The sequence below is a fragment of the Tachypleus tridentatus genome, chromosome 9 (assembly GCF_004210375.1).
Source record: "Tachypleus tridentatus isolate NWPU-2018 chromosome 9, ASM421037v1, whole genome shotgun sequence".
Lineage (NCBI taxonomy): Eukaryota > Metazoa > Arthropoda > Merostomata > Xiphosura > Limulidae > Tachypleus > Tachypleus tridentatus.
Window position 1 is genome coordinate 164757173 of NC_134833.1, and position 7016 is coordinate 164764188.

The 7016-nt window shown below is 33.0% G+C and overlaps 1 pseudogene across 1 annotated transcript; it reads left to right on the forward strand.

The window, feature by feature from the left end:
- Positions 1-2408: 2408 nt before the first annotated feature.
- Positions 2409-6679, forward strand: LOC143227563 (uncharacterized; annotated as a pseudogene). The gene is made up of 2 exons (XR_013015013.1): positions 2409-4408; positions 5728-6679. The product of XR_013015013.1 is annotated as an uncharacterized LOC143227563 (transcript).
- The last annotated feature ends 337 nt before the right edge of the window (positions 6680-7016 follow it).

Here is a 7016-nt window from a genome sequence, read left to right on the forward strand (position 1 = left end):
GCATCCAATCATTAGAATTGCTTTCAAATGTTCATCAGTCAACCTTGATCGATGTACCGAGTTCACATACTTCATTTTGAAAATGCTTGTTCATAGACATAAGTTGTTCCAAACATTGATGCCATACCAGATGTGAACTACTTCAGCTTTGGAAAATAATCTTCAGGTATGCAGCTGTATGATTCAATAAGTTGCCCTCTTTGTGTTTTGCTTTCAACAGGTCATTTCTTTGCAAATTGATGACCTCCAGCTGAAGTTCCACTGGCGTCATCAATGACACAATGAAAAGGATTCTGAAAAGGAGAACGTCACTTTCGATTTTACGAGATCCGAAAATCTCTCAAAATATATTTATTTAAATCACTAATAATCTTTTTCTGAAACATCAGGTTGACATCTTCTGTGATTTGAGCATGAAACTCATTGAAACTCTGAAAATGAGAGGTTTCCTCCTTCCAAATGTGCTTCAAAGAATGACAACTTTCTATGAAATCCTTTAATGATTCTATAGAGATCACAGACAAGGTTATTTTCCCCTGAAGTTTCAAGTTCAATTCATTCATGTGGGATGTGATATCAACCAAAAAATGGCAACATTGACAATCAGGTTGGATCCGACAGAAGTGGATCAGCTCTAGATGTCTCGATAAGAAATATATCTATTCCTCTTCTCAGCTTATAAAAATGAGATAAGACTTTACATAGCTGAGCCACCTCACCGCCGTGTAATAAGGCAAGTGACAGAAATCGAATCAATTTCTTCAAGAAGCGCTTGAACTGGCGATGATTAAGTTCATGACCCTGAATGAAGTTCACTGCAGAAATGACTGGTTCAGTACACAAGAAATATCTAAGTCTTTTCCACAGAGTGCTTGCTGATGTATGATGCAGTGTATGAACAGAGCGCTTGGGAGTTGAAGATCTTCCAACTGTTTCCTGATCAGCCCCACCAGACCCTTCTTTACTCCAGCCATGTTTTTCCTCCATCAACTGTTACACCTCTGAGCTGATTCCACTGAAGGTTATAGTCTTGCAAAGTTTTATGCACTTCCATGAAAATGTCTTTTCCAGTTCTTCTATGCATGCTGCAAACTGATGCCAACTCTTCCATGAAAATGTCTTTTCCAGTTCTTCTATGCATGCTGCAAACTGATGCCAACTCTTCCATGATCTGAAAGTCCAAATTAACTCCACGAATGAAGATGAGAAGTTTGACATACTCGAAGATCAGTAAACTCATCCAGTGCCAGAGAATACCACAGGAAGTTTCTAGCTTTTTGGCATATCTGTAATGCAATGTTCTCTCCAAGTTCTTCTGCTCTCCGTACGACTGAAGTTGCTGAAAGGCTGATACTTTCAAAGAAATTGGCTTTTTCAGGTCACAACACATTTGCTGCTTCCATCATACACTCTTTGATGAAGTTGCGTCAGCAAAAGGTTTTCCTCGCTCTGCCATCCTATGCACTATTTTGTAACTTGTACGAGTGACAGATCCATTTTCAGCAAACTTTCTCATGAAGAGATTCTTTTGAGATTCAAAAATACGTTTCATGGATTCAGATTTCTCAGAACGGAACTTTCCTGAAAATTTATATATGTTGATAGTTGTTTTGTTTCATAGTGACGCCGAAGATTGTACTCTTTCAAAATGGCAACACTTTTGGTACATATCACACAAATAGCTTTCTGGTTTTTTTGTTTCCAAAAAGAAGTACTTTTCTCCCCATTCTTCATTGAAAACATGACACTTTCGGAAGCCACTTTTCTTCTTTAAAGCAGTCATAACGGTGGGTGAAAAAAACAGTATTTGAAAATGAAAATACAGAACGTTGTGAGAAAAGTATTGTACTGGTCCAAGAATGCACAAACAAAATATATTGAAATGTATGTTTGCCACTACACTCACCTAAGAACGAGTTACGAAAAGCGCATAACTCCACTACAAAGAGAAATGAGCTTGCTGAAGCAGTAACCCAAGGTCGCTGAATTTACGAGATGAGTCGATAGGATGAGGGTTAAGTCTGTACTTGTTCTCGAAATCCCAATGCTTTCATAGATACGTGCCTCGATTTGAATAAACGGGCAGCAAGGATGAAAGAAGAATTTTCCTATTGGTTAAAAATGCACATGACAGCCTTGTTTCTGTTTATCATAATGTCTTGTGTTTGCCAGCTTAAAGCGACCATTAGTGTGATTTATTTTGTTATGACAGTCGGACATTTGATGAAATGTCACTTTTTATTTCCAAGTGGCTAGCTGCTGGCGGGCTGGACAATATGACCTCAAGGGCCGTAGTTTGTTGACCCCTGATTTAGAGTAATTTCTGGTCCGTATTAATAAAAGTGATTAATGGGTGTTTCTTTTTAATAATTTTTTGTTTCAGTCTTTCACAATGGGCCTAGTATAATATATGTGTTCATATACACATTTGTACATGTTAGGTATTTACTGTCTAACTTTTTATACAGTGTGTACCTTCATAAAATTTGGAAGACTTTTAGTAAAGATTAGAAGTTATTGGAAAACGAAAAGTCAGATTTTTTTTAAATGAAAGATTTGTTTATGAAAATTTTGGGTCTCCTTGGTTACTAGTCCAAGCAGTAAGTTATTTCGTGTCATGATTAAAAACACTGTTCTTCACGCCCAAAATCTCAAATATTATTTATATACTCTAAAACCTCCTAAATACATTTCAGGTGTTTGTTTCACTAATACTATATTTTATTTTCTATCAACTGACCATCCTTGTAATCACCATAAAAAAATTAAGAAATATAATTTTTTTTTCATCCCAGAATGACTACAGATTATAACATGAAAATACAAATGTTTAATCTAAGTAGCTTAAGTCTCATAATGTTATATATTTATTATATTGACCTTGTGGTCATCCCTAGCTAACATTACATAACTTGCATTGATGTGATGCACGTGCACTCATGTTACCATATCCGGTAGTATAAAATTGACCTTGTCTTGGTTGTGTTTCAGTGGACTAGTATTTTGTATTATACAGGACATATGTATATAGATTACCACTATTTTTAAAAAGTTATGAAATTTATTTTTCTTAAAATATAAAACAATAAATAGAAAAGTAAAGCAAACAATTATCTCTTTTGGCCATGATCTTTAAACTCGGTTGGTGCTGAGCATACATTGCTAAGCCTTTTAAAATTTTGTATTTGTGGAGAACATCAAGCAGACATTTTTATAGTCTTACATAAATGTAACTAAAAAATTATAATGCTGTTGAATTATAAGTGACCACAATGATGCCGTTGAATTGTAAGTGACCACAGTGATGCCGTTGAATTGTAAGTGACCACAGTGATGCCGTTGAATTGTAAGTGACCACAGTGATGCCGTTGAATTGTTAGTGACCACAGTGATGCCGTTGAATTGTAAGGGACCACAGTGATGCCGTTGAATTGTTAGGGACTACAGTGATGCTGTTGAATTCCACTATAATTTATTAAGCTCGGTAACTGTGTTTTGGTCTAAAAAGAACTAGGAGACTTTAAGCAGACTATTTCTTGATGATGAGAAACCCACTTGAAATAAAAATGTATCTCAGAACTGCTGATATGGGTGTTATCACTACTTATCAGTGATAATACTCATACCAGCCATTGTGTGATACATTTTTGAGCAGACTAGAGACACAACGTACTTTCTTGAAATCTTAGATTGAAAGAATGTGATAGCCTTTTTACAGGTTAAAATGGCTTAGAAAGCCACTTGGGGGACATTGAGCTGTTGAGTGGTTATTCAAGTGCCATGTATTGTAGTAGAATTATATAAAGGAATGTTTTTAAAAATAGCTTGTCACTATTGCTAACTTGAGTTCGTAATTTGGTCAAAACTATAGACTAAGTATTTTGACATCATGAACATTTAATTTTAAACAGTGCTGTATTAAACATACCACATGACTCACTAAAATTTATATTTAGGTGTTATTTTAATATTTGCATTTAAATTAAGAAATTATCACATTTATATATTAAAACTTGAATTATGCTCTACAATTTAATTCTAAACTTATCATAAATTTATAATATGGAAGTTCAATAAAATTTTGAAGGCAAGTTAGCAAATGCGATAACATGGTCTTTGACCCATCGAAAGAAGGTTAATTCTGTATTCATGTTTCAAATTAGGGAGCTGTGGAGATGATAACACTGGTTGTCATTTCTGTTAAGTTTTTATTGTGTTATTTGCTTCTAGAACATACTTGTTGAAGTGAAAATGGAACAGCCTAGTGATCTGCTACAAGATGATGTTATTTCTAAGTTCAGTTACAGTGATGATGAGGACCAGGATGGTTCATGCTATAATGTTATGAATGTGAAAACAGAAACTGAATATGAAAGAGATATTGAATCTTGGTTAGAAAGAACATCTGGTAAGTACATACTTCATCTAAAACATGCATTTTTCAATACTCATCAGTTACCATTGTTGGCACAATTAACTTTGTATCCCTAAAGTACACATAAGTTTCTATACTATAATTTTTAATCTGTTTTCACGAGACTTAGCAATGTTTCAGTAAATATCATATGCCCCCCAAAAAATCATATTTTGTAATTAGGTATTTCTACTGAAACCTATCCAAGAACATACAGAGTAAGTGTGTACTAATAGTACAGTGATTTTCTTATGATTAAAAATAATTCCTTCATCTTAAAATCCTGTAATTTATCTGTTATTGTATTATACCTCAACTGTATACACTATCAATTTCACAGATGTTACAATAGTGATAGAGTATGAAATAAACTTAAATTACTGTTTTTTTCTTTCTAGAATAGCTATAACTTGAAACATGAAACTTGTTTTGTTAAATATTGTATAGCTCCTAACTGTATATATCTGTTTATATCTGATCTTATAGTGTTATTACCCATTCACCCGTATATTATCTTATTATAACAATTGTAAATCACTTGTGAAGAATTATAACTATTATTATTCATTAACTTACTTAATATAACCTAATAAATTTCTGATTGTAAGGCTTTAACTACTTTCACGATAATGAAGAATCTACATATAAAACAATAAATATATCACCTGTAACCTCTTGTTTTGTTGATGACCATTGCCAATGAAATTTAAGTCTATGTTATAAAACTAATGGTACTAGTACACTAAATAGATTTTATTTAAATAATGCACCAAAGAATGCAGAAAATTAAAATCTTTCTTTGATATTTAACAATTGTGTAAGAATCAGTAAAGCTTCCCCTTTACTTATAGAATTAAACATCACATTTTAGTTTAGTCTATGTCTTGGAATTTATAAATACTTATTTAATACATATTGAACTTTTGAAGAGAAGTTATAAAGTATAAATGTTAATTAACATGTTAAAATACACAAAGCATTTGAAGGTTTCATGATTATCAACCACTTCAATACAAAACATATGTAACAGTTAATTCAGAAAGTTACTTGCTAAAAGTATTGTTTGTTACACTGTACTATCATATCTCTACACTTTAGACTATCTAATAAAAATTCCCTCTTCAACATGGTACATTACCAACAGTTAATGTTTTCAGTGCTATCCTCATCTAAGTGGAAATGTTTTTTTATACAATGTAAAATTTTTTATTGTGAAATTTGTGTTGATTATATTAAAACATTAAAATATGTTAAAATATCATGTTGTATATATTTATAATTAACTAGTTTCTGACATCATATATCTGTTTTAGATATAAAGACCAGTGTGAACAGCTGTTATGGAAGTCAAATTCCTGGTTATGTTATAGAACAAGAAGATCACATTACAGAAGACATAAAATCACCAAACAGCAATATTAGTAGAGAAACAAAGTTAAGTGGAAACAACATGAATGGATCTAAAACAACACAGTGTGATGATAAACAATGTGGAGAAACATGTGATAAACTAAAACAACAAAAGAGGATACAATCAGGAAAGAAATTGTATCTTTGTTCTGTTTGTGGAAAACACTTTGGGAGAAACAGTCACTTAAGACAACATCAAAGAACGCACACTGGTGACAAACCTTACAGTTGTACAGTGTGTGGAAAATACTTTGTTACAAATAATAGCTTAAAAACACATCAAAGAGTACACACTGGGGAGAAACCTTACAGTTGTACAGTGTGTGGAAAACAGTTTGGAACAAATGGTGATTTAACAAAACATCACAGAATACACACTGGAGAGAAACCTTACAGTTGTACATCATGTGGAAAACAGTTTGGTTTAAATAGTACCTTAAAAAAACATCAAAGAATGCACACTGGGAGAAACCTTACAGTTGTACAGTGTGTGGAAAACAGTGTGGTAGAAATAGTGAATTAAAAATACATCAGAGAATACACACAGGGGAGAAACCTTACAGTTGTACAGTGTGTGGAAAACAGTTTGGTACAAATAGTATCTTAAAAAAACATCAAAGAGTACACACTGGGGAGAAACCTTACAGTTGTACAGTGTGTGCAAAACACTTTGGAACTAACAGTGAATTAAAAATTCATCACAGAATACACACTGGGGAGAAACCCTACAGTTGTGTAGTGTGTAAGACAATTGTGTCAAACTGTAACTTGAAAAACATCAAAGAATACACACTGGGCAGAAACCTTATAGTTGTACAGTGTGTGGAAAACAGTTTGGAACAAATAGTACCTTAAAAATACATCACAGAACACACACTGTAGAGAAACCATACAGTTGTGATGTTTGTGAAAAACATTTTGGAACAAAGGGTAATTTAAAAATACATCAATTAATACACACTGAGGAAAAACCTTACAGCTGTACAGTGAGTGGAAAATGTGCTTTCATATAAATAATAAACTAAAAACACAAACAATACTGTATAGAAATTTTACAGTCTGTTTGTGGAAAACACTTTGGAAGTGGTAGTACCTTAAAAACACATTAAAGAATACACACTGGGGAAAAACCTTGCATTTGTACAGTGTGTGGAGAATGCTTTGTAAGGAAGAGTGAATTAAAAATACACTG